General features: G+C 54.9%; 2 non-coding genes across 2 annotated transcripts; one reads left to right on the top strand and one right to left on the bottom strand.

Moving 5' to 3' along the window:
- Window positions 1-1,379: 1,379 nt before the first annotated feature.
- On the top strand, window positions 1,380-1,451 carry TRNAH-GUG. The gene has a single exon. It is a non-coding gene; the product is annotated as a tRNA-His (tRNA).
- A 371-nt stretch (window positions 1,452-1,822) lies between these two features.
- TRNAH-GUG lies at window positions 1,823-1,894 on the bottom strand. The gene has a single exon. It is a non-coding gene; the product is annotated as a tRNA-His (tRNA).
- Window positions 1,895-12,361: the final 10,467 nt, after the last annotated feature.

The following is a 12,361-nucleotide window of genomic DNA, read 5'->3' as shown; positions in this document are numbered from 1 at the left end:
CCCTCAACGCTCAGAGACCCCTCCAGGACCTCCCAGTGTGCTGAGACCCCCAGGGCTCCTGGCTCTCCCCATCCCTCCCAGCATCCGTGCCCTCCAGGAGCCTTTGGAAGTGGGGCCACATGGACAGACAGCTATCAGTGGGGCAGCAGGTGGATGCTTCCCACATGCCCACTCACCCTATCACGCCCCACGCTCCCCATGCCATGCCCCTTGCACCTTGCTGTCCCCTGTGGCCCCTTACAGCCTCGTGGTACAGTGTGGCTGCGTGCCCCTCTGCCTTCCCCACTGTATCCCTGCACCCCACGCCCTCACACCCCCACGTCCTCATGCCCCCCACAGCCTCATGCCCCATGGCTCCCCCCGATGCTGGTGCCTGCTGGCCCCCCACACTCACCTACCAGCCCCACCAGCTGCGCAGCTCCCTGCCTCGCGCCCCAGTTACTGATTAACAGCTCAGTCCAAAGACCTGGGTGGGCCCTGCAGGGCCGGAGCTGCCCTGGCTCCTCCCGGGGCTCATATCTGGGCACCCAGCTGCCATCAGGGCACACAGGGGAGCACGCTGGGCAGCCATGCAGGGCACTGTGCCGCCCAAAAGAAGTTGCCCAAATTACTTCTACCCCCAGGTGAAATGAGCCTTGAGGGAAGACAGCAAAAGCAGAAATCCAACCTTTACCCTGCCCCAGGAAATGATTCCTGCAAAGAGTCGGGCACACGTGGCTGTCAAAGCTGTGGCAGTGCAAAGTCACATCACCTGGTGCCTGAGCAGCGCCAGATGGACACAGGGCTGCAGGCAGCAAAAACGTTGGCTGCCAGCATGTGTCAGAAACCGTTTTTCCATGTGGGACAGTGGGAGTTGCATCCCCACATGCGTGCACCCGGCTGGTATCTCTCTTAGGGTTTTGCTGTTTGGGTTTTTTTTCACAAGAAGCAGTGAAGCGATGTGGCTCTCAGGGTGCCAACACCAGGGATTAGCAGGAATTGGTTCAGAGATCGATTAATGATGCCACAGGATGCTCAGGATGGTCACGCAGCACATGCTGCCTGTACGCAAATGTCACTTCCCCAGTGCCCATGACCAGCATCTTCTCCCTGTGGATTTTATCTAGTCCCATTGCATGGACAATGAGGAGCAAAACCCTGACTGTGGCTTGTGCGATGCTCATGTAAACCCACCTCTGCTTGGGCGAGGCTTCCCCAGCCTGCTGCGGCACCCCAGGGGTGCTCATGCAAACACCCGCGGGACGCACAGGCCCAGGCACCGCTCGCTCGGTGCTGGGGCAAACGAGCACCACACGAAAGTGCACAGTTCCGCACCGCAGCTGCTGCGTCAGCACTAAGAGTCGCCGGGCTAAAGAACTTTCCGGGAGCCTCGGTAGCGCGCCGTGATCGTATAGTGGTTAGTACTCTGCGTTGTGGCCGCAGCAACCTCGGTTCGAATCCGAGTCACGGCATCGCTCCGGCGGTACCACGGCATACGGGCTTCTGTTTTTACCTCTCCGGCGCCGTCTTTTTTATTTTATGGGTTTATCTTATTTTATGGGGGTTTGTTTATTTTGTTTTATTATTTCATTTAATTTCATTTATTTTATTATTTTCCCGTCGCTCCGTTACTTATCCCCCCCACCGCCCTGCAGAGTGCCCGGACTGGGCGAGCCGGGCCCTGCAGCACCGCGACCCGCCAGGACCCGGGAAAAAAATGTGAAATATGGGTGCAACGTGAAAAGAGATAAAGACTTAATGAAGTTGTCGTAAAAGTTAAAGGGAAAAAAAAAAAAAAGAGCAGAAAAATCAGAGCCCGTATGCCGTGGTACCGCCGGAGCGATGCCGTGACTCGGATTCGAACCGAGGTTGCTGCGGCCACAACGCAGAGTACTAACCACTATACGATCACGGCGCGCTACCTGCGCTCTGGCTAACCCATCCTGCGCGACAGCCCTTAGGGCTGACGTCGGCAGCTGTGGCGCGGGGTGGGACCAGGCGTGTGCGTTCCGCCTCCGTGAGGCTGTGTCTCCACGATGACGTAAGTGAGCGGCGACCCCCGCTCCCCTCCCGGCACCCGTGCCTGTACGCCTGCGTGGGGCGGCTTGCGGCCGTGGGGCCTGGGGTGCTCGGCCCCTCCCCCTCTGCCCCTGCCCCTCTCCCCCTTGCCCCCGGCCAGGGGCTGGGATCGCTCCCTGCCCCCGCCGCCCGCCCCCGTTACAGCCCGCTCCCGAGCCGGGCCCTGAAGCCGGGCCGGGTCCCTGCTCCAGCGCACGCCTGTCACCCCGCGCCCGGGCCTGGCCCCGACCCCAGCCACGCTGCTCACCCCACCCCAACCCCACCGCAGCCCCTGGCCCCAACACCTCTGCGTCACCCCGACCCTCACCCCAGCCGTTATTTGAACTCTCTGTCACCCCTCTGCGAGCCCTGACACTCACGCTGGCCTCGGCCCCATCCTACCCCAGCCCTGACCCTCAGACTCCAACCCTTCCCTCCCCACCCCAGCCGCACTGCGCCCCTAATCCAGCCCCCCTCGCTGCAACGACCCCCCCGGGTCTTCCTCAGGGAACAGGTCCTGTGGCATCGAGCCCGCCACGGTGGGGCCTGTGTGCCAAGAAGGACCAGCTGTGACAAGGCCCATGGGGCCCGGAGCAGCGGCGGTACCGCTCGTGCTGCGGCTCCTCTTCCTGCTGAAGCACACATGAATAGTTAATGCCTGTTTGCCGTCACCACTGTCGCCGGTTTTCACAGTGCTCCAAGTATTAAAGGCTCTTCTTTTCACAAATACACAACGAATTCAAAACACCTGGGATCAAAAGTATTTCTTTGTGTAAAATATTCTTAGAGCAATCATGGCACTTCAAGGCACTCCGATGGCCCAGATGACTCATGCCTCACTGCTGCATCACAGGGAAGAGCTGGTCACAGAAACCTCTGCTCCTGTGTGTGCCATGAGCTCATCACTTGGCATTATATAGATGCACCTCTATGTGTTTTGCTTGCATGTGAGGGGTGCTGGAAGAGGCAGCGGTGTCCTGCAACCATGCCGGCTGTGCTGGGCAGGGGTACATCCCTGCACCGCATCCCTTCTCCTGTATCTGCTGCAGCTGGTGAATCCTAAATCTAAAGAAGTCTTCCTGAGGCTTGGGACAAACCAGAGGAGGGCCCCATGCACCCTGATTACTCTGTGAAGTAATTACTTCTGCCACCCTGAGATCCTCATCTTCCTCGTATCCAACCCAAAAGAGCTCAGAGTGGTGGAGGAAGACAGAATGGCCTTTTGTGTCCTCCTGTTGTCTGCCTAAGCCCACCTATTTCTTCCTTCAGCTTCTTTGCTGTTGACTTGCCCTGGACACCGGGTCCTTCTAGCCACGGTGGGAACCTTTGCAATGGGAGATGCTTTCCACAACATCCAACCTGGCTGACCAGGAGGTGGCGGAGGAGGGGCTCTTTGGTGGTTATCTCTGAATGACCTGGATGTTGTGTGGGTTTTGGTGCTGCCCTTCTGCTTCCCTTGTCCACCCTCTAACAATCCCAGTTTGTTTCTCCCATAGGGTCACAGAGACACTTCTGTTTTGCACCTGTGGCCATCTGTGTCCTCATGCTGGACCTAAAGCGGGTGCAGCATCACTGTGTGTCTCCTTCCTGTGTTCAGGAAGTTTGACACCATCATCAACCACTTGGCTGCACCATGGAGAAAGACCTGAGCACCCAGACATCTGCAGGACAAGGGGCAGCTGAGCTGCAGAGGTGGGGTCATCACAATGCCTGAATCCCAAGGCACAAGCTTGTGGAGGGGGAGGTCCTTGAGCTGCCCTGTGCTTGTCCTCTTGTGCCTTCCTCCACGCTGAGCTGGTGGTGTCCCAGTGCCACTGAGCCGGGCTGTGTCACTGGTGAAAGGATGAGCCCAGCTCAATGCTGACCTGCTCTCATGAGCAGTCCTGGACAATTGCTGCAATGGGTCAGCACAGCTGTGGTGGGGAAGAAGCACCCAAAAGAGAAGGTGGGACAGTGTGGAGATGTGGAGCACCTCTGGCAGGACATGCTGCCCATGCCTGGTGGGGATGGAGAACCTACAGTGACCAGGGGATGCCTCCCTGGGCACTTCCATGGGTAGGCAGAGTGGGAGCCCTGAGATTGGTGTCCACCTCGGTCTTGATCCCAGCTCTTGGCCTGGTGTGGTGCAGGGCTTATCTTTGTGTGGGTGCATGCTGGGTATGGCTCACGTGGTGCACATGGTGCAGGCTCCTCGGTGGGCAGGGAGGAGGCAGTGGGGCTTGTGCTTTGGATGCTCAGCAGACATTTCTGTAAGGGGGAAGCCAGCAGAATAACAATGATCTCAACTGCTGGAACAAGCATGACAGAGATAAATGCTGCGGCAATAAGGAGTTGGCCAAACATGGAAGTGAGCAGGGAGGTGGCAAACGGACATGGAGATAAGTGGCAGGGGCCTGGTGGGTGTGGAAGAGGAGGCATGAAGCTGCTGCTGCCCATCACTGGTGGTGGTGGCCCTGTCCCAGCACAGCTTCCTACCCATGGGCTGCCTTCCCCAACAGATTTCGGGTACAGCCATTCCTGATGAAATCGTGCCAGGTTGTCAGGGCTCTGAAAGCCCTTTGCTGTGTGGTTTTGTCCACAGGATGCTGCTGGTCTGGCCCAGATGGTTGGAACCTGCCAGGATGTGCTCACGCACGTGAAAGAAAAGGGATGATCTTGTGGGGGCATTGGGGGACCATCCATCTGCTGGATGACCTGATCCCTTCAGGCTTTTCCCAGCCCCTGGGAAGGACAGCTGCTCCAGGCAGGCTCCTCTGCTCTACCCACCCTGCTCTGTCCCTCGATGGCTTTTCTACAAGCCCTCTGATGCCTGAGGGTTGTGTTCAGTGGGATTTTAAAGGCACCTGCGATGTTGAAATGCCAGTGCAGCCAGACAGAGTGCTGCTGGGCCTAGACGTTGCCACTCCGTGGCACAAACATAAATCTTCCACCTGGCACAGGGACAAGAGCAATTCATCACTGCATGGCTGTCTCCACTGCTTTGCCCCTTGAGTGGCCTCTCCAGCTGTTCCCTCACTGGGACAGCCCCTGGCCACCTTTTCGCACCTCAAGGCGGCAGATGGGAGACAGGATGATCCCCGCTGCCTCTTCCTTTTGTCTCAGATCCCTAAAACAGCCCCAGGAGTAGTGCTGGTGCCTTGATAAGCAGGGCAGATGCCAGTGCTGCAAGGAGGTGCTCTGTGTTTTACTGGTGACAGGAAACTGCACTGACACAGGCCAGCATTGTCATCTCTGTGTATTCAGTTGCCATAAATTCAGCTTGCATTTGATCTGCTGCTGAAAGCCCACCTTACTTCCTAATGAAATCAGAACGACTCCACTGAGTTATACCATCTAGCTCAATATCCCATATTCCCATACCCACAGGCACTGCTGCGACAGTGCAGGATGCTTGTGCAAGAGCAGGCCAGGGAAGTGTCCTGGGGCTGGGATAATTTTGTAAGTGAAGGTTTAGGTGAGATCTGAGGGCAAAGGACAGCACATCTGAGTTGGGAGACAGTTGCAAGCAACCTGACACAGCCCTGTCCCCACCATCCACCTCCCCATCCTCTTCTAGCTCATGAGATATGTGCACCAAGGGCTGAAGGACGAAGACTCAAGCATTTCTTGACATGAATGTTTAGCTGTGATGCTCTTGAGACGCTTTATGAGCCCACAACAGTGCATGAGACAGTCTTGGTTCTTCTAAAGCTTCAAAGGACATTTTCCAGTCTGCCAGCGCTATGTAGGGGAGGCAAACAGGCTACGATAGACTGATTTTCTGCTTGGTTATGTTTTAGGATCCCCCTTGCCTGGCCCCAACGTTCAGAGCAAGTCAAGGAAAGTGATGCCTAAAATGTATGGAGCAGGGATTCAGCAAAGCTCTTCTGTCTGACCTCTAGGGAGCACAAAGCCTGTAGCAGCCTCTTCAGCCCTTTCCTTGTGGGTCCAGCATCCAGCTGAAGACGGGATGCGATAAAAGCATCCCAGGGGAGAGTCAGCCACCCCACAGCCCATGCTCATGTGTGCCCTGCCTTATTCCAGCTGCCCACCCAAGCTCTCACACTTCCTTTGTCTGCACCAGGAGCAGGAGCCTCCTCCAGCAGCAGGAATTTATAGCCTGCACAACCCACCTCTTAACTGCTTTTTGTGATGCTGAGCAGGCAGAAAACAGGCAGCTATCCTTGCTTCATTTTCTGCCTCCCATCCCTTTCGAAGACACACACTGGGTTGCTGGCAAAAGCACTTGCTCCACTCTGCATGGGGGGAACGGCCTCTGTTTTGCTCTTGTCCACTGTGCCCATTTTCCCAATGGTTGATGACAGCCCTATTAAGAGATACAAAGGGGATGTCAGGGGTGGTTCACAGCCCCTGGTCAATAGTAAAGCCAGTGAGAGTCTGTCTGGAGAAAGACTCAGCTATGTGAGGGTGGCCATTGCAGCAGGATTAATCATACCCACCATTAACACTTCCCTGGGATGCACAGGTCCCCTGCCAGCCCCAGAGCACAGGCCTCCAACCAGCACATCACTCTGAGCTGCAAATGCTCCTGCCTCACAGTTCCCTCAACCTCAGATCAATGAGTGCAGGCAGCTCCAATCAATTCCACTTTACCACTTGCTATTGAGGTCAGATCCACACTCTCCCACCTCATCCCACTTCCTTTGTTCATTCAGAGGAGGAATTCAGGCTTCCTATCTCACCTGGACACTGCTGTGCCCTTGCAGGGTCAGGCCCCTGGTAGAGGCAAATAATACCCTGCATATGCAGTGTTCCTCCCTGCCCTGCCCTGCCCGCTGGAGGGCCAGCACCGAAAGGGTTGAATCTGTGCCATGGCTGGAGCCCTGAAAGCATCAGCCTGGCTAGGTGGAGTGTGAAAGTGGGTGCTTGGATGAGGCCATGAGATTTGCATGATATAATACAGCTGCTGCCACCAAGCCAGCATCTGTCATGAGGTTTCCCTGCCACAAGCCTGGTTTTGCTGGGGAAATACTGAAGGCAGCTGTAGAGAACTCCTGTGGCTTGGCTCCCCTGTCCCCACAGGCACCAAGTGTGGCTTCAGTTCTCCAGAGCCTGAGCCCATGTGAAACAATTTTATGGAAAAACAAAAATTACACCAAAAAGTTTGCATAGTGGCTGTTTGGAAGTCTCCCTCAAGCCCATACCTGGCATGTGTCAGTGAGAGAGGTGTTTCTCATGCTCTGTGTCAGTCCTGAAGTCATTTTTTTCTCATATCTGTCACCCAGCTCTCTCACCGGCTCATTTCCAGGGTGCTGCCCTTGGGTTTGTGGAAATGAAGCCCCACAGCTCTCCACACTTCATCAAGTGTTAATGAAATAACAGATCACACCAGAGAGCAGTTATGACACGCAGGGTCATGGATGTGCAGAGGGCTGTCAGCGCTGGGAGCAGAGGCAGAAATGTTGTTTGGTGTGGCTGAGGCAACAACTGATGTATTTGGCTCTGAGCTGGCAGATGTCTGTCAGTGAGCTGACATCTCTTCTTTTGGTCAGTTAGCATGGTTTCCATTATATTATCAGCTGCATAATGATTTCTTTTGACGGAATGGTTGGGGAGCTACAAAAAGTGTCTGCAAGAATTTGCTCCATTTGGTAAACACACATGCTTTGGGCATATCCCATATGTCTGGACAGACAGGCATCTGAGTGGCCTGAACACATTTACAAAGCCCAGGTTGGCATCACGTCTGCAAGTGTTGATGCAGAAATGTCCTAGTTTGTGACTCCTGGGAGAGGCAACGTTCACATCATGTACGGGACTTGGTGTGAGCCCATGTTATCCGTGTTCCTCCCTGCCTTCCCCCAATTCATTGCTTGCCTTTGGCCCTTGCCGCCTTTGTGCAACTCACTGCGGCAGGCTGGTGTGAGAGGAGGCTGCAGAGCATCTTGTGCAGAGCACCCCTTCCATGCTAGCCTGCTCCCTGCCCTCCCCAGGGCACTGGGCAGCGAGCTGGGCTGGGTGGGCATGAGGTCTCCATGCCATTTCCCTCCAGCCTGATGCGAACTGGGATATCTGGAAGGGATGAACAAACCTTGCAGCTCCTAAGTGCTATGGAGAAACCAGCAGGGGATGAGTAGCTTAGTGTGCAAACGAGGAAGAGGGATGTTTCCAGCCTGGGGATGGATTGCCAAATGAAAGCATGTTCGTGTGTGGTATATCTGGGAACAGCATCCCCCTGTATGCGGGCAGCTGCTGTGGCAAGAGCAGCCCATCTCACCCACTGCCCAGACTTTGATGGTCTCCTGGTGCAAATGTGTAGCAACATTTCCCCTGGGCACGATCCCTACCTCTAAGATCTGCAAGGCTCCTTGTGCCAGTCTGTATTTAGCAGTGCTTGATGGATTTCTTCCAGTGGATTTGTCTGGTCTTGTTCCTAAACCACATAGCATCTGCAGCAGCCCATGGCAGGGAGGGCTGCTGTGTGCCGAGTCACCTCCTCGTATTTATCCCTGATCTACCAGTCACTCCTCACCCTCCCCCAGCCACACAGCTCTCTGCCCCGGAAGCCTAGTTGTCTCTTTTCCATGACAAAGAGCCCTGGTCCATCACACGCGCCATGTGCACGCGCCATGTGCAGAAACCTTTGATCATCCTGTTACCCTTCTCTGTGCATTTTCCAGTTCCACTGTATCCTTGGGATGGGGAGATCAGGATCACGCACAGGCCAGGACCGACCAAGGAATAGTGGCACCTCTGATGTCACCTCTACTTTTCCCTAACCCTTCCTATCAGTTTGGACAAGAGGTTTTGCAGTTCTGACCTCTGCTGAGTGCTGAGGGGATGTTTTCATGAACTGTCAGAGCTCCCGGTGTCAGACCCCATCACTTTAGACATGAAGCTGGGCTTGGTTTCCCCATGTGTGTCACTTGCCTGACACTGGCTTTTGCCTCATTTTATTGCCAAATTGCTCAATCTCTGAAAGTCCTCCTGCAATTCTTAGCATTCATCTTCAGTATTCAGAATAATTTATTATTAGCAGATTTTGTCACTTCTCCACTGACCTCATCTCATCAAAGGATCTGCTTGTGGAAATGCAGGTGACCTCTCTCAGCTGGGATCACCCTCTGGTGCCTGCTGGCTCTTTCCAAGAAAGCCACTAACTTTGGAAAAAAATTTACTGTAAGAGAGCTGTGTTGACTCTTTTCCAACATATCATATTTATCCATCTGTCCCCTAACGATGCCAGGTTCCTACTCCTTATGCCAATTCTTGTTCATTTGCAGAGAACACGTGTCATTTATCAGTCTGGGGCTCCGTGGCTGCTCCCGGGAAGCATTTTCGGTGTCACAGTTGCCACATCCCAGTCCTCACATCCCCTGCTGTACCTGGACCACAGGGGAGGTTGGGATGGCCCAGCAGATGTGACATCCTCCCAGTCCCCACTGTGCTGCACAGCAAGGCTCATACAGGGTGCTCCCAAGGAGGGAAGGGGCAGGAGTCACCACAGACATTTCTAAGCTCTTGGGGATGGCTTTTATTTTGAGCTGCAGAAGGAGTACCTGGAGATTCAAGGGGCTACGGGCTTCCCAGCTGCAGGAGTAGCAGCCAACCTAGCACCTGACTTAGGTGGCAAGTGTCAAATGCTAAACTCAGCCCCCACATCACCTACAGGTGAATCATCTTCCTCAAGAGCACCTTCTCAAGTGCATGCAGGAACAAAGACCTTCTCTGAGTCACCAAAACCTGCTGCCTGGGGGATGCTGGGCTGCATCCACACCACCCAGGCTTAAACTGGAGGGGAAGGTTTACTGGGATTATGTGGCCTGAGCCCTTCTAGACCCATGGAAGGTCCTGTTTCCTCTTCTTGGCCCAGCTGCCAAACAGGGCTCCTGTTCGCAGCACCAGGAGCACTCAGGGTAGCTGAAGCAGCTCTTGACACCCAGGCAGATGGATGAGGGCTGAGGATGCACACAGCTCCATGCAGGGCTGGCAGGAGCCCAGAAGACGCTGCCGGGCTTTCTCTTCCTGGAGCATGCTCCAACCTGCCTCAAAAGTGTTTATCCAGGTGAGCAGCTACTGCTGCCTTTGGTGACAGGAAGGGCTGTGCTGTGAGCTCCAGCCCCGAGATTACAGAGAAGAGCTCCTGGACTCTCCATGGAGACTGGGAAGAGGGTGGGAACAGAGCTCCCGGTACAGAGGTCCAGCCCCAGGCCCTTGCAGGCCACTGCAGAAGGCTTCCTGTCTCCCCTAGTCCCACAGGCCATAAAAGTGAGCCAAAAATAGCTTCTGTGCAGCCGTGGGTTGTTCTGCTTCTGACTGAGGACTGTGTGTGCAGCAGCTCTGCCGCCTTCCTGCCCTCCCTCCTGGGGGCTCCATGGGCTGAGGGCAGCACAGGCAGCAAGTAGCCCCCAGGGCTGTGCATCCTGCTGGGGGGCTTCCCACTGCCACTGTGTGAGAGAGCAGCCAAAATGTGGAGTCTGGCACACCAGTGGCGCAGCGTGTGCTCCCTGATCCTCTCCTGTCTGCCAGTCCCACCCTGCGCCCCCCGCCAGTCCGTGCAGGAGCGATGCTACATGACAGCCATCTGTTACAGAGATTGGCTGGGACGCAGCAACTTGCAAGCAGAATGGCATCGCGGCTACAGTTGTGGTATTGGGACCAGTCTCTAGGTGCACACATCAAACCCGGGTCCCAATGTGCATCAGATAAGAGGGATATGAACAGTTGGGGACTGGAGCAACACCAGCTGTGGTGTGAGACACAGATGGGGCTTGGCTTTGGCAGTGTGAATGCAGAAATCTGTCGCTGCTTCTTCAAACCTGAAACGAACTGTTGTGAATGGAGGGATGTCGCTAGTGTCTCATCACAACTGCAGAAAAAAATGTAAGCAGCCTGTGCCTGTGCCGAGCAACACAGGGTGTAAGGAGCTCATTTGGTCTCTTCCTGGACTCCCCTTCAAAGCTCCCTAAGCACATGGAAGTCTCCTGATGGGGGCTCCAACCCCAGCTATGTTCTCCTCACCCTGCTGTCCCATGCTGCTGTCTAGGTGGTTTGGCTCAGGGAAACCAATATCCAGGGGTAGCTCAAATCTGAGGGCTTAGGTGGGTTCAGGGATCTTCTTCCTGATGTCCCTCCAGGCTCTGCTGAGGCCTCAGGTGAGAAGGCGATGCCCCACAGGACACAGATCAGAGAACAGGGCTACACTGGGTACTACTACCTGCCTTCCAAAAGGCCACAAAGGAATTTGGAAGAGAAACAGGCCCAGCAAATGGGGAGGAGCTGCTGGGGTCCTAGGTGGGCTCAGACCACAGTCCCTCTTTGATCCCCAGCATGGCCCTGGTGCAGCTGCCTCTTCCAGGAGGGAGCAATGGGAAGCATGTGACAGGATGGGATGGGATGGGAAGGATGAACCTCTGCAGTTCCTCTGGTATGGTAGTATTTTTTTCAGAAAAAATATCACCACAAGCTAGATCCCTCCTCGGTCAGCTCTCAGGAGACGCCAAGTGTGTGTTCTCCAGGCTCGAGGATTTAACAAAAGCCATCTCCAACAGATGCTGCTGAACATCCTCCTTGGTTACTATCAGAGGGTAGAAGTACTCTCAGTCTCACATGCCATCAGCCCTGCATTCTGCTTCCTACCAAATGCTGGACAGACAAATTTATTGAGAACGTCTGCCTTTTCTGCATTTTAATAAAAATCTCATCATCCCCATCTGCCCAGATTGAGATCTGCTGCTAGATCTCACTGTTTTGTATTTACTCTGTTCCTGATAGGCACTTTTCCTCCTCCTGATGCCTTTTGCGTCTTGCATTCCCCACACTCTGAAATTTCCAGTCTTGGTTTCTGGGTGCCTTAGCTGTCTTCTCCCTAGGGAGGAAGCTTCCTTGATGTTCAGATGGACATGGTGGATTTGGCTGGGTTTCTTGGGCAAGGGCATGCAGAGTGCACATACTCAATAAAGCAAATCTGGGACTTGGTGGGCTCACTGGGCATGCATTCAGCACGTGCCATGCCAGGCTAGCACAGGAGGCTCACCTCCTCAGCATCCTCACCCCAGTGTTCCTCCTGTGCAGGGGTTGGAAGGAAGAGGGGTCACCACAAGAAGGTTCTCTCTCCAAGCACCCTCTCTTCCCTGCAGCAAGCAGCCCAATGCCCATGTGCCAACATCTGTTCCCACAGTGGGGCAGGAGTCTGGCTTACAGTGCAAGCTCAGGCAGTACCACTCCACAGCATCTTTCCCTGCTCACTGCATGCCTCTGCTCAGCTTCACTTCAGTGGTCCTGCTTTCAGAGCACCCTGCCTCCATCCCCCTTCCCTTTCAGGCATGGCTGACCCAGGCCAACAGGGGATTCAGCCTGTGAGCAGGGCTGGGTGAATGGTGTG

The sequence above is a fragment of the Falco rusticolus genome, chromosome 7 (assembly GCF_015220075.1).
Source record: "Falco rusticolus isolate bFalRus1 chromosome 7, bFalRus1.pri, whole genome shotgun sequence".
NCBI classification, from domain to species: domain Eukaryota; kingdom Metazoa; phylum Chordata; class Aves; order Falconiformes; family Falconidae; genus Falco; species Falco rusticolus.
The sequence above is the reverse complement of the archived record's forward strand: the minus strand, read 5'-3'. Positions and strand labels throughout refer to the sequence as shown.